At 35.6% G+C, this 23,770-nt stretch overlaps 1 protein-coding gene across 2 annotated transcripts in view; it reads right to left on the reverse strand.

The window, feature by feature from the left end:
- Positions 1-12,868, reverse strand: part of LOC129740676 (cadherin-99C) — a 625,931-nt gene extending 613,063 nt beyond the window's left edge. Inside the window, exon 1 of one of the 2 annotated variants that reach the window (XM_055732426.1) lies at positions 11,526-12,866. The gene's annotated coding sequence lies outside the window, so the exon portion shown is untranslated. Of the gene's footprint in view, positions 1-11,525 lie in introns of both variants that reach the window. The other variant, XM_055732427.1, reaches the window with a different exon arrangement.
- Positions 12,869-23,770: the final 10,902 nt, after the last annotated feature.

Consider the following 23,770-nt stretch of genomic DNA (forward strand, 5'->3'; position numbering starts at 1 on the left):
TGGGTACCACATGACGCAAACACTATAAAAAAAAAAAAATCTGAATTCTGAATCAAGTTGGCTGACGGGAAAAAATCATTAGGATTCACCGTCTCCAAATTAGTTAAAACCAGCTCTCAAGTTCTTGGCACCTCGAAAAAGTGAGCTTTGTTGACTTGTGTTATGTGTGTAACAATACGAATTAACTTTAAATGATATTTTACCAAATTTCGAATATAATCGACGTTTTTCGGCGGATTTTAGAATCAAAAACGTTATTACCAGTTGTCCAGACGTTTCGAGCTACTATGGCTTTCGCTCCTCTTCAGTGGACACTAAAATTATATTTTAAACAATGAATTTTTGACTAAATTTACAATATTTAAAATCTTACAAACTTACACTTTACTTTTACACTTACATTTAGTCAAAAATTCATTGTTTAAAATATAATTTTAGTGTCCACTGAAGAGGAGCGAAAGCCATAGTAGCTCGAAACGTCTAGACAACTGGTAATAACGTTTTTGATTCTAAAATCCGCCGAAAAACGTCGATGATTCAAATTACATTAAAGCGCGGCGATAAACAATATTCCAAATTTCGAATATTATTAATTTGTTTACATAGAAAATACAAACTTCGATATTTCAGGTTCGCGGTTTTTCTACAGGAAAACTCCAGAAAGACTTCAATGCTTATCTATGACTCAGCACAATTAAGCGACGAAACTGTCTTGAAAATAAAACATGAATTTCTAAGATCTTCACAGAAATGGAGTACAATTTTTCCCAAAACAATCATAAACTCATTTGTTCCAAAGCACTATTCAACAGTCCTCAATAAAAAAAAAAACCTTGATAATTTGAATCACAATAGTTCTGAGAAAAGTAACACCATCTCGGATCGTCTCGAGAACGATCCGTTGCTTCCAGTTGCTAATTCAGAACATGTAGATCAATCCGATCGGAACCGTTAAACTTGAGAACACAAAAAAAAACAACAACTTGACACAGTTTTAGTGCTTCCAATTTCTAAGACGGGGTATAAAATTTCGCGCAAACAACCTTCCACGTCACTCTCTGTGGGATTGAGCCGATGCACAACGAGATTAGCAACACGAAACAAGAGGAAAAAACACAATATCTACGTGTTTGGTTTTGGCAAAGGCAGAAACCAAAACAATTTTATTTCACTCATCAACCATCAATTCCCACCGCTCTCGGTTGCCTCGCGTTTGGTTCGTCTTGAATAGGAAAAAAAAACCAACACTGAACGAAAACAAACTGTGAAGATCCGATCGGTCGGCCGCGCCGTTTGGTCCTCTCGAAAGCCATAAAAATAAACTTGTCCACCCTCCCGCTTCGATCGCGTTGCTTCCAAACTGTGGTCGGCGTGTTGCGGTTCTAAGAGATCGTTTCGTATCGCGCCGTAGTATAAAATGTTGTTTTTATTGTCATCGGCGAGAAACCGCTAGGCGTTGGGGTCTATCCCAGGTGAAACAGAATACATGAAAGTCAAATCTAATCAATCAACCGCAACAGATGTAGTTCAACGTGGGGCTCCGCCAACAATCCGCGGCACCTGGAACCCGAGAATCCTCCCGCGTCGTCGGGACCAAACGCCTCAAGAAGCGGCGTGGCCAGAAATCCATTTCGTAAAGAACGTGATCTGAAATCGATATGCACTGTTGGATGCTAAATGGCGACTTGCCGAGACATTCGAAGACGCGTTACAATGCTTTTCGCTGCAGAACAGCGCTCCCAAGCGCCCCAGCGTTCAACAGATGGTGTAGAATTACTAATGCGCAAAGAGTCGCAGCTTGCGCGAGTCCACAGGTAGCCGGGCCAACTTTGAATATCATCTGCATACAATGTTCTGGTCAAACGACCGATTCTGAGAGACCTGGGACACCTGGGATGGCAAAACGCTGAACTCGGCGATTGTGGTATAGTTGGTTTACCGAAAGTGTATATTTTTTAAAAGATTTTGAAAATGGTCAGTTTTAAAAAAATACATAAAACTCTCGGAAATATGTTCAAAACACAAAAAAGTGTAACGGCTGAATTTTTAAAAGTGTTGAAGTGTATACTTTGAATGTCTAGTAAAGGGCGAACACGAAATTATTCCGACACATTCAAAAGAGCATAACTTTTTTACCACTGGGTAAAAATCAACCAAATTCTGCACACTTTCTCATAGATGTGTATTGTTTACATGCTGTCAAACTCGAAGTCGTGATTTTCGATTCAACGAAAATGGAGGTAAACCATAGCGAGTCGTGAGAACAAATTCTTTCTATACACCTGGAATTTCTTGACCTTGACCAAAAATGTTGAACCTTCACCATTCAACCGATTCCAGAGTGTTGAAGCGGTTCCAGGAGCGGTTGACGTTGAACCACGGCAAACAGTCTTCACGAAAACATGTTCCGAGTTCAACTTGAGTGCGGAAATCCAGGCGCAAGTTTTCTCTGAACTTGCACACAAGCTTGTACTTGGGTTTAGCTCGAACCTGAACTCGAGCACATTTATTGTACCCGAGTGCGCGCCCCGAAGTTCGTACCCAATTTCAATGCTGTTTTTTGGAGTCATGTATGGGGTGGTAAAACCGATACATATATATGGTTGGTTTTTGAAAATTGTTGATGAAATTTTTTTGTCTGTTGGCCAAAAACCGAATAAAAAATTCGGCCGAATTTTATGAAACATTTGGGAATTGCCGTTTCAACTCTCGCTCGGCAAAACTCATGAAGCAATGTTTATATTTATGAGGCATTAAAAAATGCAAACATAAAATTGATAAATAGAATACATGTAAAATTTTGCATAATTTGAATGATTAAAAATTATTAAAAAAAGATCCAATTGACACAAACGGTCAAGTATTCAAAATGTCAACAATGACAAAAATATAAAAAATGGCTTTAGTGACATTTAAGAAGAAAATGGCGAAAATGAGCACATGGCTGTAGTGATTATAGTAAAATAAATATTTATTCTACTATAATCACTACATTTATCCGAATATTTAACTGAGAAGTACGACAATGGTTAAATGGCAAAACCTTCTAAAGCTGTTCGAAAAACATCCGTTTCGAGGTAATTTGAGTTGCAGTTTGATGGCGTTTCCTAGGCCGTAAATGTTATCCGATTTTTATAATATTATATTCATTGTGTAGATTATTTATTCAAGCTACTCAATATTTCAAAATTAAGTCGATATGTGTTACCAGCTTTTAAGAAACTGATTAAGACAGAAAATAGTCAAAATAAAACAATAATTGTATATTCAAAATACTTATACCTTCTGACAGCTTTGCAGTATTTGAATGTTTCATCGATGTTTGGAATTGTCAAGAATACATCCATCTAATGAAAGTTTTGACCGCTATTTCGTATCTTCCACTAGAAAAAAGTCTTACTTAAATAACGACATCCAATTTTGGCTTTGCTTAGCTGTATTTCATTTCTCTATGAGCCGATTTCTTTGAATTAAATTTTAATTTTTGGTTGTTAATTTGATTATCGTTTTGAATGAACATACTTGATCTTATCATATTGACCCGAACAATTTTGAAGGGTTAGAAATGGCAACAAATATTTTAACTATGAAACTGGCAAAAATGGGAAAAAATAAAACTCATAATAATTTGGAAGATTCGTTGAATAGATTGCATAGTGGTAACTTTCCACTGGTAAGATGTTGAAAAAAATGTATACCTCATTTTATTGTACACCAATCAAATTATATAATTTATTTTATTTGTTCTACAATTAATTCGATATATGAATTATAAAAGTCCTATTAATACCAGGACAATAAATTGTTTTACAATTGTATTTCGCATCATCTATTTATTAAATTTTTTTTTATTAAATTACTTCATAGAATGATTATGTTTATCATTCTCAAAAGTTCATAACAGGCCGTACTAGATTTTTCGAGTATAATTTAAAAAATATATCAGTAGAACAGTTTTTAAGTTATGCTCGAAATATGAAATTTTGAAAAAATTTAAAAAGTACTTGTACTGAAATTCAAATATCTCTTAATGCATTACGTGAATTGTGAAATCTCTTGTTTGCATATTATGGGTGAATAAATTTTCTATCGATCATGCGAACTTTATTTTTGAGTATGATTAACAGTATTATTGATATTAGTGACTTTATGATAGGAAAAATTATAAAAAACGCATTTTTATAGAGAATATTTTGTTCCAGCTTTAGTTTCAGACTCGAAGCTAATATGTTAAAAATCCGATTTTCTTTTGTACTTAAATATCAGTTCAAAACTAAGATTTCAAGTGGTTGTTTACCAAAATCGCTTGAAAATTGAAAAAGTTATGGTTACTTTACCATAACAGGGATTTTTGCATTTTTGAATAATTTGGCGAGAAACGGTGTACTTATCATAAAAAAGGTAAATAAAACATGGTAAATCTCACTCGCTCCAAGTCAAAGTTAGGTTTTAGTGTACCAGAAGGCCACATGCCAAATTTCAGATTGAACTGACCATAGGGAGGGCTGCTTGAGTCTCAAACGTGAATAGGATTTTGAGGCATTTTACTCGGCAGGAACAAAAAATACTGGTTTTCCATTAATAACTTTTTTCTTCACTGGCCGGTTGCTTTTTATGAATAGTTTTCTTAAAGCCTGAATTTAGAAAAAATATTTCACTCGAAGACTGTAATCCGATTGGACTTCAAACAGAAAAGTTATTGCGATGGTAACATTCTTGTGCTTTCTTGTACGATGGTAACATTCTAATATTGTTTGTTTTATACGAAACTTGAATGTTGATATAAAACACAGATTTTAAGTTCTTATTTATCAAAAATCGGTCGAAAGTTGTAGAAGTTATGGTCAAGGTTGCCGAAATCACAGAATAATCTATAATTTTACAGAATTTTGAGCATATTTTCGTCACAGATTCTATGTCATAGAACGAAATATTCACAGATTTTTGAAATTTTATATACTTTTCCAAACTAATAAATTTTCATACCGATACTTACTTTGAATTTCTGAATCAAATTCACGAAAATGTTATAAAGTTAACACTTTATATTGATACTGTGTAATTGTAATATTGTAAAAATAAGCATATGCGAAATGTTTTTCAGTGGAAATTCTATTAAAACATCACAGAATCTTGTCACAGAATTTTGGAGCCAGATCAAAGAAATACAGATTTTTTTTTTCAAAAACACACAGTTTATTCCGGTTATGGTTACATTACGTAAGGGCTGTCCCAACGGTGTATGCAAAACACGGTTTTCGACCACGCTAAAACAGTCCGTCCGGCACCGGTGGCGTAAATTGCTGTTTTAGCACAGTTATCGATTTCAAAATTCCCAACAGTTATACGCCTTTGTTCTAAATTCGTGCAAATTTGGAACAGGATTTCAAAATATACGACAGACGGATTTTGTCGTTTGGGGTTCACGGTGAGAAAATTTTAATCAATGATGATTATTTTCACACATGTTTGGGTAGCATTGGGTGTAATAATTGTTTCTTATTGAGAAATTATTTGAATGTTTTTTCAATACGTAACACAAATTGAGAAAACATGTTGACAAAAAACCGTATCAAGTATAAAAAATTTATGTCACACTATTCTCGACTTTATATTTCAATAAATAGCTTTTGGCCTCAACGAACTAGTGAGCCCAGTCAGCGTTTCTCGAGTTCAAACGTTATATGAATAAGAAAAGGAAAATAACAAAAGCATCCTAATGAAATTAACGCAAAACAACAATAAACTTTTAAAAAATTTGAATATCAGTGTAATGACCGATTTTTGTCAAAAGTGTTTAACAATATTTATAATCTACATGAACAATGTTTCACGGTTTTAATATAAAAACCGTGAAATATGATAGCGATAACCTAAACTGACATGATTCTTAGAAAAAACTCCTTTCAATTTCTGGTTAAAAAAGCCGTCTGCTACATTACAAACTACTGATAATCATGAAAACTTTACTTAAGAATTCTTAAAAGGAGCATGTTTGCCAATCTGTTTAGTTTGCCTAAACAAAAGCACAAATATGTTTAATGAATTTTAGCTTTTTAAGGCTCGTTCAATCATAGATAAAAATCGGTTTCAACTGGTTTCTGTCAGCTGGTAGTTGTTCAATGATCCAATGTTTTGGTCGAAACTAGTCAGGTCGTTGTCAATGAAGCAAGTTGAAACTAGTCAAAATAGTCAAAACCGATCCAGCTCGACAGGGGATTTCGTTACGGCCTGGAAGAAATCGGTCGAAGTCAATTGGAAAAAGAAAAACATTCAATCATCAATCCATTTCTACTTGTTTTGAATACACTTCATTAAAAAGACTTTAAGTTAATGAAATCCTGGTAGAATAATGAAGGTATAAAACTCAAAACTTAGCAATTTTTCAATTAAAATGAGTTTTTTCTTTTCAATTATTGAGTGTTTGCAATAAAAGTGTACCCGTTTTAAATTTGCTATCACACCGATTCCAAACTTTAAAATTTTGCTAAAACTGGTATACCTAAAACCAATATTTAGACCTGAACCGTTGCAGGTGCTCTAAGTAATATTAGCAAAGGAAGAATAAAACATGGTAAATCTAACCAGCGCCAAGCTAAAATTAAACATTGCCTTACCAGAAGTTTATGAGCCCAATTAAGCAAAATCTGACCATCGGAAGGGGATGTGATTGAGCCTCAAGCGTGAATGGGATTACGAAATATTTTGCCCGGGAGATGCACAAAAACCGATTTTTCATTAATAACTTTTTTATCCACTAGGCGATTGATGTTTTTTTTTAAATTTTCTCAAAGCCTAAATCAAGACAAACATTTTACCCCAAGACAGCATCACGATTGGAATTGAAACGAAAAAGTTACCTAAGATGCTCAAGCGTTTACACTTTCTGCATTTGATTCCGTCTCCTGGATTCTGAACATGGATGCGCGCACACGGGTTCGAACACGAGCTCGAACTTGTACTTGCACACTTGAGTGCGTTGAGTTTAAATGGGTGCGTGTTGAACTTGCGCCTCAAAAGTTGTGTGCAAGTAAGTACAAAAACTTGCGTGCACTTCGCACCCAAGTTGTACCGTGAAGACTGACGGCAAAGGAGCTGGAAGAAAACAGGGACCGGAGAACAAAAAGACGGAGGGAAAGGTGAAGCGGATGATTAAAGCAAATCCCAACGTCTCAAGCCGTGAATTGGCTAAAAAGATCGGCATGTCGCAGAGCTACGTCCAGAATGCAAAGAAGAGAGGTGGACTACATACCTACAAGGTAGGTGTCTTACCAAATTGTGATGAGTGGCAACAATCGACGGCTAAAACTCGGGCACGGAAGCTCTACGGGAAGATGCTGACAAAATATGGCTGCTGTGTGATGGACGACAAAACGTATATAAAAGCCGATTTTAAGCAAATTCTGGGGTTGGAATTTTTTCACCGGCAAGAGCAAGTTCGATGTAGACGACAAATTTAAGAGGAAGAAAATGTCGAAGTTCGCCTCCAAATATCTCGTTTGGCAGGCCATCTGCTCTTGCGGACTGAGGAGTGAGCCTTTCGTGACAAAAGGCACAGTAAATGGCGAGATTTTCAAATCTGAGTGCCTCGAGAGGCGCCTTTTGCCGTTATTGCAGCAGCACGGCGAAGCTCCGCTATTTTGGCCAGATGTGGCATCATGCCATTATTCTAAAAGTGCCCTGGAGTGGTATGAGACCAATTCTGTCCATTTTGTTCCAAAGGACATGAACCCGTGAAACTGTCCGGAGCTTCGCCCGGTGGAGCAGTAGTGGGCAATAATGAAGCGAGAAGGAAGAGCGAGAAGACAGTCAAAGACGAGAAAAACATGTTAAGAACATGGAAAAAAAAATTGGTAAACTGGTACAAAAAGACACTGTAAAGACTTTTATGGAGGGCATCAAGCGGAAATACATTCAGTTTTACACTCAAGGCTCCATCGGTAAACTTTCCTTTTGATTTTTGAAGTAAATAAATGTATAAAGCTACCATAAAATTTTAGTTTGATTCTAAACGTTATAAGAAAATTGGTATGACATTTTCGGTGTCACAATAATTTCGTGTTCGCCCTTTAGTTGGCTGACTAATATTGATCAATGAGAGAGCTGGAAACCATTGCCGTTGGCAACGATTTGAAGATTTTGAAGGCAAACTCTTTCTATCTCTTACATTCTTCCGATGGGTACGAATAAGGTACGAATTTTCATACTACCTCCACTTACACAGTAGGTAAACGAAAAGTATATCGTTAAACTGTTCGGTAATTTTTTCGGTAAAAAATAAACGAACATCGGTAAATCGATTCTTCATTTACCGATGTTCGTTTATTTTTTATTGAAAAAATTACCGAACAGCTTAACGATATACACATGTTAGGATTCCGGTAAAAAAATAACCGAACTCGGTAATTTTCGTTTACTGTGTACGTTGGTAAAAGATATTTTTGTAACATACATACGATCATTCTATAATGTATATGAAACGTTTACAAAATAGCATAGGAGTAAAACTACTAAATGTCTACTGGGGATCTAAATTTAAGTTTTAATTTTAAATTTGGATCAGAACTCTATTCATAATTGATGGGACGACTGTTTTGGCTGATTTTGATAGATTTTCATGGCTATCTTGGATTTATGCAGCATGGTGAAAAGCCTTTCCTTATAGAAGATGAAAAACAGTCGTTTTTCCCTTACAAGTCTATAAGTATTTGTCAATGAAAAACCAAAAACAAAAGAAATAAAATATTAATTACGACGACAAAATATGGATTACGACAATCTTTTCATGTTATTTATTTTTATGAAATTGTGAATCTTTTTTTTTTATTTGGGTTCTGTATCAAAATTATGGTTAATAATTTCGAACCTGAATACGATATGAAACCCTATTTAATAAATGAACTTCAACTTTCAAATGGATACGAAGAATTCTGAACTGTAAACCAAATTCGAAACCAGAACATAGAAATTTAGTTCTTATTTTGATAATGAATATTTAAGAGTTGAATAAAAGATATTAGAAACAAGTCTTATCTTATTCAAAATTTTATATTTTAATCTGTATTTCTATCCAATAGGAAAGAAATATTTAAAATCTGGAGCGAAAAACTTGCCCTGGGATTACTTTTTGAGGTTTGATCCTAGTTTTGTGCCAAGACTGTAACCCTTGAATCACCTTAGTACAAACTCAGTTCGTTTTTGGCATCACGCCCATAAATTTTATGTTTACAAAATTGAATGTTGCCAAAATCGAAAAATTTTTTATTTCAAATTCAAAACATAATATAAGGATTTTTTTTAATCTGGCTCAATTATTTTGGTTTTAAGCAGTAAAACATGGAAAAAACATTTTCAACTGTTTAAAACTAATATATTTAGGCCAAATTTTAATATTTTCGTGCTTATATTATGCTTTTACATTAATTTTGATTAATTTCAAATAAAAATAAAACATTTAAAAGTGAAAAAAACCGTATTTTTTAGATGTTGCCAAAAACGAACGGTTGCCAAAATCGAATGTTGCCAAAAGAAGATTTTGTTTCATACCAAATTCAATCCACGAATTCAAGTCAAGAACTTTGGAGACGAATAACAAGTATTCATGAATTCAATTGGAAATCTGATGTTATATCATCTCACACAAGCAACAAAATAAACACTTACTTTGTATCTGATTTTTCACCAGACGATACATCTTTACCCATTTTACCTCCAAATCAAAGCGGCCTTGAATTTGATCCATTCAATAATAACGATGTGGTTTTGGCATTAAGTTCTATAAAATCAAACGCGGTTGGCCACGATGGAATTTCTTTAAAATTTATTAAATATCTATAAGTTGAGTTATTACTCCCCTGCGTGAAATCTTCAATCCAAGTATCAGGAAAGTTTCCAAAACTTTGGAAGATTGCTAAAATAATACCGATTCAAAATAAATACAAACGCTCTAGGAATTTCAAATCTGCGTCCCATTAGCATTCTAAGTTCGCTTTCCAAAGTATTTAAACGCATAATAAATAAACAAATTCAGTCTTATATTAACAGTATATTAACATGCTAAGTCAATTTCAGTCAGGATTCAGGGCACACCATAGCACAACTTCGGCAATGTTAAAAGTAATCGATGACATACAAAATCTGATGGATTGGAAAAAATCTGCCATTGTCACCATGTTAGATTTCTCTAAGGCTTTCGATTAAGTTTCGCACGTTAATTTACTGAAGAAATTATACTCTCAATTCCATTTTTCGCACAGTGCTATTTCTCTTATACAACCATGTTTATATAATCGAGCTCAATTTTTTTTATTGGAAATGATCCTTATAAACCGGCTAACGATTTATCAGGAGTTCCACAAGGTTTCATTCATCGACCCTTATTCTTCTCTTTGTACATTAACGACTTAGAAACCGTTTGCTCAAATTCCAACATTCATTTATTTGCTAATGTACATTTGTCTATCAGAAGCCTCCCCATATCAAGCAATTAACTTGGTGAATATAGACTTACGAAGCGTTTTTCAATGATCCATACATAATTCGTTACCTATTAACAATGAATAGACCATAGCATTATTTTTTCCTTCGACCTTCGATTTGACCAGTACTCCACAATTATTTAGTCCCCGGGAATCAAAATATTCAGTATGTCGAAAAAGCAACAAGTTCTTCCACACTTCATCTTCCGGGCAGAATTTTTATTACAAGCTACAGCAATGTTAATGAATCGTCTTCGCTAAGCTTAGAATCCACAGAGTAAGCCATCAACACCCTCAGCTGTTGGGGTGTTCCAGCTTCTCTCAACGAGAAAATCATTAGATCTCGAAGTTCTCGAGTAAGACTTTTCATAATTCCGTGTCATCGAACCGAATCATATAGACGTACCATTTTTGTCAAGGGTTTAAGTATTTGGAATCGGCTTCCAAATAACCTATGAAACTGTAATTCTCTTTCAGCTTTTAGACGAGATTATAAAAAACCTCCTTTATGTAAGAAACCTGTATTTTTTTTGTAGATTTTAGAGATTTGACAATGTCATAGAATTATTAGTTGATCAGAACACAAATCAGAGCATGACCTTAATTTATGTTAAGCAGTACAAATTGTAGTAATTTATAAGAAATTGAATTACCATAAACTACATGATGATCAATAAAATAAATAAAATAAAATAAAATAAAATAAATAAATCTAACGGGGTTTGTAATTCATCATACTTTGATTGAAACTAAGGAAGTTAGAAAACCTTCTTTCGTTTTCATGGATGTTCAGGGGGTGTCTTCTGAAACTTTTCCAGTGCATGATTAAGAAAAATAGCTTGAAAAAAAACTAATGATCAACGAGTTGTTTTTTTTTTTGCTGAATCTTTAAAACTATGTTCGTTTCATGAAAGTATCATATGAAATTTTTTAACGGAATAAATTCAAAATTCCAAGATGAAGAGGTGGTTTCCAGGGAACTCAGAACAATTTTTTTTAATTGAAGCATACGTTTTATAAACTAGGATTCAATAGAAAAATATTTACCTGATAATTGATGAAACGTTAAATTGATGTTATCCTTATTTAAAATCCGCAAATATCCCATGAAGAAACATTAGCTTTTTGCTACTCCAAACGACACAAATATTCCAAGCATAAACCTAATTGAATTTTTAAATATTCCACTCAAGGTAACTTGTTTCACCTATTCGAACCAGCTGCTACTGAAGTGTTTTCCATAACAAAAAATAAATTATAAAAAAAACACCTTTCATTCACAACTACTCCATCACTTATCCGCAAACGGCTGGTCAATTGCAATCCGGTAGCAGCAGCAGCAGCAGCAACACACTCGTTTCACCTTTTTCGCGCAGCCATTCAGTAGCAGGCAGCAACGACACTTGATTCTACTGGACAACATAAACGCTCTCCTTTTTCACTTGGCTGACAACTTGCAGTGATTCACTCCAATTACATCACACCAGGTAGTAGGTTTGGTCACCGAATTCAGAAGGGGAACAAAAACTTGCCCGGCTATAGTGTTACACTTTGAACTTATTCCTTTTTACGGGTAATCAACTCATCGGCACTTGACGAACCAAAGTTGAGTTGAGTGCAGTAGCTCCTTTGCTTGAGAAATCGAAAATGGAATTCCAGCCACGAGGATGATGTCAAAAAAAGGTAGAAACGTGACAACCAAAAACAACGTGTCATTCACATCGAAGCCTAGTAACTTTCATCGACACTTTTGGTCAACATAAAAAGATGAAACATACACACGAACACACCTTCCTCTGGATCAAGTTGCACGTTGACACACTTTCGACCCCGATCGTACAGATCACATCCAAATGCTTAAACTCTCCCCGAATTCTCCCGCATTCGTGGCTCCAAGCCTTTTTTGGACTTCCTTCTTGAACCTGTCTCGGCGGTTTCAAGATATTCAGCATCCACCGAAAAAAACGTTGCCGACCTGCAGGCTCACGAAACGCCGAAAACAAATCACTCTCGCTTCCTTTATTCTCCTTTGCACACACAATCTTCCACCTTCTCCCTGCCTGTTTCGTTTTCTCCCACGGATGCTAGGGGACACTTTCTTTTGCCCTCTGGCAAAGCGGCGGGATTCACTTTAACCGCTGATGCGAACCGATTCCTCGATAAACAAACCGGAAAGCCACCTGTTGTCGGGAGCGGAATTCAACCTAAAACTAATCACCGAAACCACATGCACACCTCCTCGTGTACTCCTGCATTACTCGGATGCGCAGGACTCGAATTTAAGGACCCAGAATTTCCACTCTCGTCAGCCCTCGGAAACCCACCGGGAAAGAAAAGTCACGATCACGCGCACGAAATCGCCCGACACAGAGTCCACGAGCCACACGGTGTAAAAGCTCAAACCAAACTGAGAAATGTCGACCGACGGGAGAGCACCGAAACCACAAAGTTGTGTGTGGCCAACGGAGACCCGCCGCGCCGGTCGGTGGTTGGGCTTCTCTTTGTCGACTTTGGTCGGAAAAGTGGGCGATGGATGGGCTTTTGCACAGGGGCCTGCGCAAAGGAGGTGCACCGCGTTTCTTGGAACTTCCGCGGGAACATGTGCTCTACACAGCTAGAGCGAAGGTAGAGGTAGGTAGGTGCCTAGCTACGAACGGCACGGACGCACAGAATCAACCTGACAAAATGTACAAAACAGCGACACCGTCTCGTTGGGGAGGCAGTGATGGCGGTTTTGAATTTGAAGCATTTTTAATCTGTTAAAATAGAAAGATTATTTCAAAAGATGAGAAACATTCTTCTAGAGACACATGTACAAAAAAAATTACCGTAAAATTATTGTAAAAAGTGAAGTAATTTCCCATAAACACTGAACGTACCTTACCGCAACAAATGACATCTTTTGAACTTCAAATGACTATAACTCCTATTGTTTTTTCGCAAATTTTTCTTCATGACTGCTTTTATTTTTAAAACGTACATATTTTTTCTAAAAAAATATTTTTTATGTTTGTAGATTTCGAATAACGTGCGTATGTGGTATACTCATTTATACCACTGGGGGTCTAATGACGCCTAACATAGGGTCGCCATCCGTCCCGCAAAAGCGGAACATGTCCCGCTTTTTTTGCGGAATGTCCCGCCGTCCTGCTTTTTCCATAAAATGTCTCGCTTTTTTCTTGGAAAACTTTTACAAAGTTCACTGTTTTGCACTAGAAAAAAATCAAGCTTTAGCCCCAATTTGGAAGTATTGGTCCTACACAGAAAATCTTTCATATGAGTATTTCATCTCAAAATAAGCAGCATTTTTCATAGTTTATATAAGACAATAATGAATGTCCTTAGCATAACAGTAAGATTTCAACTCCGTTAACCGATGATTAATCTCTTCATAAAGTTGACCGTTTCTGGAGCACGTTCAACCAATTCAATGTGAAAATCTTTGGTATGAAGAAACTATTGTTAAAGTTGCTTCCAAATGGTTATAGATCATAATTTTTCGCTAAATCTTAATTTAATAACTTTATATTATACACCACCTTTTTAGACTCAATTGTCCAAAGTGAATAATGATGAAAGTTTTATTGAGTTTTCAAGTTTTTGAAACAAATGTGACATATATGTTTTACTACACAAAGGTTTTATACGCGGTATCAATCCGCTGTTTACATGAAGGACTTTAATTTTTTTTTTCTCAAATAAAGTGTTGATTCGCGAAAACCGTGGCATAATTTCAAAACATACTAAGTAGCAGCCTTTCCAATCTGCGCTTCTTCAGTCTGTCTCATTTACCGGAACTGGCATCATTTCAAACAAACTATCAGCAACCTTCCTAATCTGCGCTTCTTCAGTTCGACTTTTTTACCGGAACTAGCATCATTTCAAAACAAACTAATCAGCAGCCTTTCTTATCTGCGCTTCTTTGGTCCCTCTTATTAACAGGAACTGGAATCATTTAAAAATAAACTAAGCAGCAGCCTTTTATTCTGCGCTTCTTTAGTCTGTCATTTTTACCGGAACTGGCATAAATTCAAAACAAACAAGGCAGTAGCCTTTCCAATCTGCACTTCTTCAGTCCGTCTTTTTTACCGGAACTGGCATCATTTCAAAATAAACTAAACAGCAGCCTTTCTATTCTGCGCTTATTCAGTCTGTCTTATTTACCGGATCTGCCATCATTTCGAAACAAACTAAGCAGCAGCCTTTTTAATCTGCGCTTCTTCAGTCCATCTTATTTACCGGGGCTGACATCATTTCAAAACAAAAAAGGCAGCAGCCTTCCCATACTGCTCTTCTTCAGTCTGTCTTATTTACCGGATCCAATCTGTACTTCTTTAGTCCACCTTATTTACCGGAGCTGGCATCATTTCAAAACAAACTAAGCAGCAGCCTTTCTAATCTGCGCTTCTTCAATTCGCCCTATTCACTGGAGCTGGTATCATTTCAAAACAAACAAGGCAGCAGCCTTTCCAATCTGCGCTTCTTCATTCCGCCTTATTTACCGGAACTGGCATCATTTCAACACAAACTAATCAGCAGTCTTTTTAATCTGTGCTTCTTCAGTCCGCCTTAAAGCATGGATCACTACAAATCTGGACGCATTAAAACGGGTCTATCTCGGAGCTATGTAAACGAAATAAAAATGTTTTGTACTTGAAATGTAGGGTATTTATTGCACTTTAAAGGAAAAATAATAAAAAAATTATTCCGATGTTGTTTTGATGAATTTTTGAACTTTTCGTTGAGTATCACTCATTATAGTTTGAACACCCTATTCGCTGACCTCAGCGGCCATTTTGTTCCACAATCTCTTCATCTCTGTTGCATCCCGAGTCGTCCTACCATTCTTCTTCATCTTCCGCTTGACCATGGTCCATGGTCTTGTTTTTCATAAAAACCGGAATTTTTCGTCCGCATCTGCAAATACCTTGCCAGATTAAACACTTTCTTGCACACTTATCAGCAAAAACGAATTTGAAGTTGCCGGGGACATCACCATGACCAGTGCAGTGCACCACTGCAGTGGCTTTACATAATTTTTGGCCAGAAAGCTGCCCAAAATCCATCTTCACGTACGTTTCGTCATCCATGAGGATGCATCCGTCGAACTTCGTTGGAATCTTCTTGTATAACTTGCGGGCACGTCCTTTGGCTACTAAATTCTGCTTCAATGTCCGGTTTGGTTGCTTACTGGTCCGATAGGATCGTATTCCTTCACGTAGACGAATTCTGCTGACGGTGCACCGGTCGGCGTTGAATTTCTTGGCAATGTCATAGTCCGACTACCCTGTTTTTTCCTTGATCGTTCTCAACACCTTCAAATGCTGTTTCCGATCCTTAATTCCACTATGACGCTTGGTATGAACCTGCCGATCTATAGTACGCATCTCACGGAAACGTTTGAGAACGCTACACACGGTTGATTTGACAATTTTTAACGATTTCGCGATTTTCGAACCCGACCACGTCGGGTTTTTGACGTGGGTGTTCAAAATTTATTTTCATCTCGCGGCTTCCATCACGTGTAACTTTTTTGAAACAAAACGAATCGTAATGAAATTTTCAGCACTGGTAGAAGAAACATTCCTCTACAAAGTGCTGCCAAAACATTCCAGATCCGACAACTAGGAGCACTATGGTAAAATAAATAGTGCGTCCAGATTTGTAGTGATCCATGCTTTATGACCCATTCCAGCGTGACGTCACAAAATTTTTTTTGGTATATTGTATTTAAGTTTTATAGATCACTAGCTGACCCGGTGTGCTTTGCTACACCTTTCAAAAACAAATGTTATTTTCAGATTTTTTTAAATTTTTATTGTTTTGTTGGCATTATTTTAAATCAAATAACAACATAATTCATAAGCCACCGCTTTAAAATGAGAACTACAGCTGGAGTTTCGAATTGCAATACAATGATGACTTAAACAAATTTTCTGAATCCTTGATCTGTGAATTTGTGTTAAAAATATGATAATTTTTATCTGTTTCTTTAAGCTTCGTCCTGAAAAAGGAGGGTCTCAAATTAATCTTACGCAAACAATCTAACTTATGAAATCTGGTTGTTTTTGCTTGATATGTTCTTAAAACTGATAAGAGAGCCCCCCTGTCCTCCCTTTCGCCCCCTGCCGAATGGTGGACGAAATCTTTAATAATCATACCCATTTTTTTTCGTTCCCCAAAATCCTGTTACATCATATATAGTTCCATTGGTTGATAAGTTTTTGAGCTTTACAACAAAATTTATATGGAGCCCCCTCCTTTCTTCCCCTCTCAACACTGTGGAGCATAAGAGTCTATAACAATCGTAGAAACATATCTCGTAACCAAGTACCTTTCCATGCCATATTTGTTTCCATTGGTTGGCTTCGTTAGCATAAATTGAGAACTTATGCTAACAAAATTGTATTGGGCTCACCTCCCTCCTCCTATGTACCTACTCACTGAAAGGAGGATGGTGTGTCAGATAATCATAGAATCATACCAAAATGAATTTTTATGTTAAGTTTTGTCAATTTCTCGGATTTTGTAAAAAAAAAGTTAATTGCATTCCTCTTCCCTTCCTATATTCCCAATTCTATCCTCCTACTGCAAGAAAGGAATCGTTTCACATAGCAAAATTTCTAGTATAAAAATACCATCCCATGCAAAATTTGGTTTTATTTGCGTTGTAATTTACTGGGTTATGCATAAACTTGAAAGGAAGTACCATCCCCCCTTCCGTTCTCCCCATTGAATGGAGGGGTGAAAACTTTATATTACTAAAACTTTTTTTCGTATTCAAATACTTTATGATGTCAAAGTTGGTATCATTTGCACGATTTATTCTCAAGTTATGCAAAAAATTTGTATGGAAGCCCCTTTTTCCCCCTTTATATCTTTCCGCTGAGAAAAGGTGGGGCTTCAATTTATTATAAAAACATTTCTCGTCTCCAAATACTCTCTCATGCCAAATATGGTTCAATTTTCTCGATCAGCTCTCCAGTTATACTGAAAATTGAAAGGAAGACCTCTCCCCTCCTTTTCATCCACTTCTTTGAAGGAGTGAGGGATACCAAATATTCATAGAAGCATTTCTCGTACTCAAATATCGTTCCACGCCAAATTTGGTTCCATTTGCAGTTGTAGTTCTCGAGTTATGCAGTAAAAATTGTATGAAACTCCCCTTCCTCTTTCCTTACTCCCCGCTGGAAGAAGGAAGGGGTCTCAAACAATCATTAGAACATGTCACGTTCCCAAATACCCGCCCATGCCAAATTTGGTTCCATTAGCTTAATAAGTTTTTGAGTTATGTAAAAAATTATAAAAGAGGCCCCTCCCCCCTTAATATCTACCTACTGGAAAGAGGGAGGGGTCTCAAATTATCATAGAAATATTTTTCGTATCCAAATACCCTTCCATGCTGAATTTTTTTCCATTTGCTTTATTAGTTTTTGAGTTATGTAAAAAAATATAAAAGAGCCCCCCCCCCTTTCTACTGGAAAGAGGGAGGGGTCTCAAATAACCAATGAATGATTTTTCGTATCCAAATACCTTCCCATGCCAAATTTGGTTCCAATATCTTGATTAGTTTTCGAGTTGTATGATGAATTGTAAAGTAGCCCCCCTCCCCCCTTCCTATCACCCCATTGAGAGCAGGGAGGGGTACCTAATATTCATAGAAGTATTCCTTGTTCCCAAATGCCACCCCATGCCAAATTTGATACCATTTACTTAATGCGTTCTCGATTTATGTGAAAAATTGACTTTTGCTTGGGAGCCCCCCCCCCCCCCTTCATGAGAAAGGGAGAGGTCTCAAACCATAATAGGAACCTTCCCCTGCCTCCAATACCCCAACCTACCAAGTTTCACGCAAATCGGTGCAGTAGTTTCCGAGTCTATAGGGAACAGACAGACAGACAGACAGACAGACAGACAGACAGACAGACAGACAGACAGAAATTCATTTTTATATATATAGATATCGCACATTGAAAAAAATTATACCTTTTATGGTCAAAATTTAATCCTCTACAATTTGAAACCAAAAGTATTTTTATAGAACAAATAGTTAACAAAACATAAGCAAGAGGAAACGTGACTTCACATTGCGCCTCTTTTTCCGCTTTTCAATTTTTTACAACACCGCATTTTTCTGCTCCTCTATTCGATCAAATTTTATGAAAATTTCAGGAAAGTTTCGATTCATTACAACCAACAAATCGCTGTTTTTGATTTCAATTTATTTTAGAGCGATTCAGTTTTGTGACGTCACAACACACCATTTTTTTAACCAGGGTTTTGCAAAGCGTTGAGACGTCACGAAATGTTATGGTCAGCTACAAGAAATAAATCAAAATATAATCTTAAAATTAAAGCTTAATTTACTTAAAATGCTTAAAAACTCAATAAATAATGTGATTTGGTGATGAAAACGATCGATTCATCCAAAAAAAAGGAGAATTAAATCTCAAAGGCCTATATAAGCAGACGAGGTTTGCAACACTGCTCACATCAATTTTATTCGAAGTGACATTTTTAATTAGAATAATTTGATTAATTTTATTAATTAATTTTCTATGAAAGCCTTAGCGTAAGGTGGGGTAAAAGTACGAGTCGGGTAAAAGTACGTTTTAAGATTATCACAAACCGAGAACATAAAAATTCAAAACTCTGGCGTGGATTGATAGTGATTTGGATTGCCTTCATGCAGACAAAAATTTTATTTGGATATATTGAAAATACTCCAAAAAATGAGGTAAAGCAGGTTTTTTGACCAAATGATGTAATATTTAAAATAACGGCAAAAATGTTTGAGTAATCAAAATTCTGGCTTTCAATGAAAGTTTTAATGTGTCTATTTGGTTGTTTTAAACCACTAGCAAATGCCGAAGAAAAAATTTAATTAATATATCTCTGTTTTGCACAATAAACTGTGAATCATAAGAAATCTTGAAGGGGCAAAAGTACGAACTGCAAATGGGGCAAAAGTACGAATGATATACAGGGTCTACTGAAGTAAATCTGAACGGAAAGTTTTAATTCTTTCTAAAATTCACTGGGAACATCATCGCATATTTTTATTTCTACAAAGACTTGCTCGCGCGAAAAAATTGCTCAAAAAAGATGATAACTGGATTTCGTAAACCTGTTGAATATGGACAATTAGTGAAAAACTTCAAATCTACACAGATAGTTCGCCCATGCATAGGATTTGTATCAAAATGAACCACAGAAGTATGCAAAAATTGATATGAAATAATTTCCCTCTTGACTTCATGCAAAATTTTGGAATTTTGAATGGTCGTACTTTTACCCCACATCATTCGAACTTTTGCCCCTGAGGTGGCAGTTTGGTTTTAGCAGTTTGGCATTTTCACTAATGCTATCAAATGAGTTGATCGTTTATCTTCGTAATTTTTTAGAAGAGAGATAAAAGTCTAAGGAATCCAATGCAGTTCTTGGATTTTTTGAAAAACAACTGCAAAATTTTCTAAAAATAGGATAGTACTAAGGTCGAACTTTTACGGAACCATACTCTATGAATTTTTTTTCAAAGATTTTTTTAATCTCATTACATTTATTTCATGGAACTTATTTTGTTTGAACATAATGCCAGAAATAAATAGAAGCAACTAGCGGTGTTTTTCATTCTGACATAAATATATGAAGAACTTGATCTTTAGCAAGATTTTTATTCAAATCATAGATAACTGCCTGCTTTATGATTCACAAATATTCTTTTACAAAATCGATGAGGATTTCATTTGTTTGATAGTTTGTTTATTCTCGAATCAAGTGTTTTTAAGCACGATTTTATATGTTTTTTTATTAGAAATGTTTAAAAACAACCGAGTTAATGCAAAAAAGTTCTAGTTTCTTTAAAAACTTGATAATAGAATTCGTTTATTGAAGCGCATTGTTGGGTTGAACTTGTTTTGCAGAAATACTATAATAGTGTTGAAGTAAAAAGTCTTGAACGTTTGCGAAAAAGAGTAAATAAATTTTCGTGTCGTCACAACGTATTCTTTACCCGGGTGCAACTCACAACCTTCTAAACCGATTTTCGATCTAAAAATTGCATTGCATTGCAACTCAAAAAGTTTGAAGAGACCTCCAAATTTCGACAATTTGTGACATTTCAGTAAATCATAAATTGAAAAACAGTAGAATTTTCGTGCGTCACAACGCTTAAAAATATACTACAATATTAGGTTCTTAAGTGCCTGTTGCCGTAAAAAGCACTTTTTAGCTGCTGTTTGGACATAGTCAAATCTATGTTCTGGTAGTTTTTATTATAATTCTGCATTAGACAATTGTTTGGACTATTTTTACCATAATCAGTTCGAGCAGAGGTTAAAATAAACAGATTTCTAGTTATCAACTGGCGACTCGGACAATAAAAGTTTAACTGATTTAGTAGATAAATAGACTGAACACGCTGATTAATTATGTCGTTTACAAAGGAGATTGCAGCAAATTCTCTTCTAACACTTAATGGTTCAATACTTATTAGTAAACAGCGTGATTCGTAGCTTGGTAATTGGCTCTGAGACCATCCTAGATTTCGTAAATCAAATAGAACAAATTGTTTCTGAATGGATTCTAAACGGTTTTTATGAGAAATTTGAAAGGAGGACCACACAACGCTACAGTACTCAAGGATGGATCGGACATAAGCTGTGTACAATGTTTTTACTGTATATGGGTCTTGAAAATTATAACTAAAACGTTTTATAAAGCCAAGCCTATTTGATTTTTGAATTACTGAGTTATAGTGATCTACAAAGGTAAATTTTGAGTCCAATATGATACCTAGATCTCTTATCTTATTGATTCTCTCCACAGGCTCATTTCCTAATGTAAAAATTTCATATGACGGATATTTTTTCCTTGTCAATACAATATGTGAACATTTTTTCACGTTTAGTTCAAGAAGACTTTTACTGCACCATTTGTAAAAAATATTTGTTTCATTTTGAAACACCCTGAAATCTTTTTCGTTATTGACTATCATATAAAGCTTCATATCGTCTGCATATATAAGCACGTTTAGCTGGTTCAGTAAAAAAATAATGTCATTGACGTATAAGATAAATTATAAGGGACCGAGATGGGAGCCTTGAGACACACCAGATGTAACGGAGATGCTTTTCGAAAGTGAACCATTGAATCTAACAATTCGTGTACGGTTTGTCAAATACGACTCAATCCATTTCAGCAGTTAGGCACTGAATCCGTTTTTATGTAGTTTAAAAATTAACACAGGGATGTCGATTCTATCAAAAGCTTTACTGAAGTCCGTGTATAGAGCCTGAACGGAATTTACTTGATCCATGGAGTGGATATTATAAGAAACGAATTCAAGTAAATTAGTCGCTGTAGATCGTCCTTTAGTAAATCCATGTTGCTTTTCAGTTATGAGTGTTCTTATTTGATTAAGGTACACCGGGGCAAGTGCAAACGGTTTTCACCATAGTTCAACTTTCACATGTCCTAGAAAAGTATGTATATGTTCAAAAATTATCAATTATCGTTCGTTGCATCACTAAAATAGTTCTCAACAAATTCCTGTTGGTAGTGAAAAATTAGAAAATGTTGGTAAAAAGTAACGGTGCTTTTGTGAAAAAATTTCAAAATTTGCACTTGCCCCGTTTATGGGGGCAAGTGCAAACGCAATACTTTTTCCAAACTAATTCAGAGATGAGTCAGTGTATCGCTCTTCAAATGAATTGAATACATGTTCCGGTACGTTTTATCAACTTTGATTAATATGTTTGCTGTTTTCTTGCAATATTGATAACTTTTTGGAACTCCATTTTTGGTGACTGTTGTTTTAAGCAAAAGACCTTCATTTACTAATGCATTAGGGAATTTCAAACATCCGCTTCAGATACAACACTTTGGATACCCCTTCTGACCATTTTAATATAATGCTGAACCATTTTGGTGATGAATTTTCTGAAATGGCTGATGTTGCATGGCTTAAAGGTGCGTTTGCACTTACCCCGGTAGTGTCGTTTGCACTTGCCCCACAGTGTGGGTTACAAGAGCGAATATTATTTTCACAACTTTCGGGGTGTAATGAAAATTTATCATAAATTTTCTGCTTTCACTTGAATATCGGTCTCAAACACTCACCTTTTAACGAAAATTCGGATTTGAATGCCCTTTTTTGTAGCCAAAATATGCAAAACAAAAACACACTGTTCATGTCTAGTACGAACTTGAATTCGTGTGTGATCAAACAGTGCCGTGTTTTTAGTGAAAAATTTAAAGAAAGTTTAGTTTATCTATGTCAGATTGTTTGTTTGGGTCTAAACAACAATTTCTAGAAGAAGAAATATTTTTTACTTTTTTTGGAACAGAGAAAAGATGAACGTTTGCACTTGCCCCGAGTTTGCACTTGCCCCGGTGTACCTTATATATTTTTTCATTCACTATTGCTTCAAAAAGTTTCGGTATGCACGATAAGATTGCTATACCCCGGTAATTTTTAATATCAGACTTTTTCCCCGACTTGAAAATAGGTACAAGAAAAGATTCTTTCCATACTTGAGGAAAAACACCGGATTTCAACGATGAGTTGAACAGAAGAAACAAGGGCATACTTAGATCATTTACAAGATTTTTTAAAAGTAATGGAGGAATTCCATCAGGACCGGGCCCTTTGGAGCTATCCAGGGAGAAAATTGATTTGTGTATTTCCTCAAGGGTGATTGAATCTACCACAGTCAATGATGCTGAGTCGGAAAAATAATCGAAAAACGCAGTGGCGCGATCGGCTTCCGAAAAACTGGTGTAAACGCTTTGGAAGAAATTGGCTAACAAATTACATATTTCATGGGAATTATAACCGTTAGCGCTCTCCAAGTGCATACGAGATGAAAAATCATTACTTTCCAATTTGGAACTTACATACTTGAAGAAGCTTCTAGGGTTAGATTTAATGTTTTCCTCTGTTTTCCTATTATATTACATATGGCTAATTGGTTGCATGCTTCTTGATATTCTAAACTATTAGCTAGCGATAGTGTCTTTTTTCCAGTTTTTATGCGCTTTCTGCTTTTTATTTCTAAGATGCTTTAGCTCTTTTGACAACCGAAAACTGTCACTTGTAAATTTGATTTGTAAATTTTGAACGGCGCAATATATGGCACTGTTTCTAGTCAATTTTTAACGTATTTTTTGGATACCAGCATTTGAAATTTTACACACATTTTTTTGAAGATTTTTTGTTCGAGCTTGTATGTCTGTCTTCCGTGCCCATACTTTCTTCAATTCTTCGACTGTCTTCACTACCTTGGGTCATT

This window comes from Uranotaenia lowii, chromosome 1, assembly GCF_029784155.1.
Source record: "Uranotaenia lowii strain MFRU-FL chromosome 1, ASM2978415v1, whole genome shotgun sequence".
In the NCBI taxonomy this organism is placed as follows: domain Eukaryota; kingdom Metazoa; phylum Arthropoda; class Insecta; order Diptera; family Culicidae; genus Uranotaenia; species Uranotaenia lowii.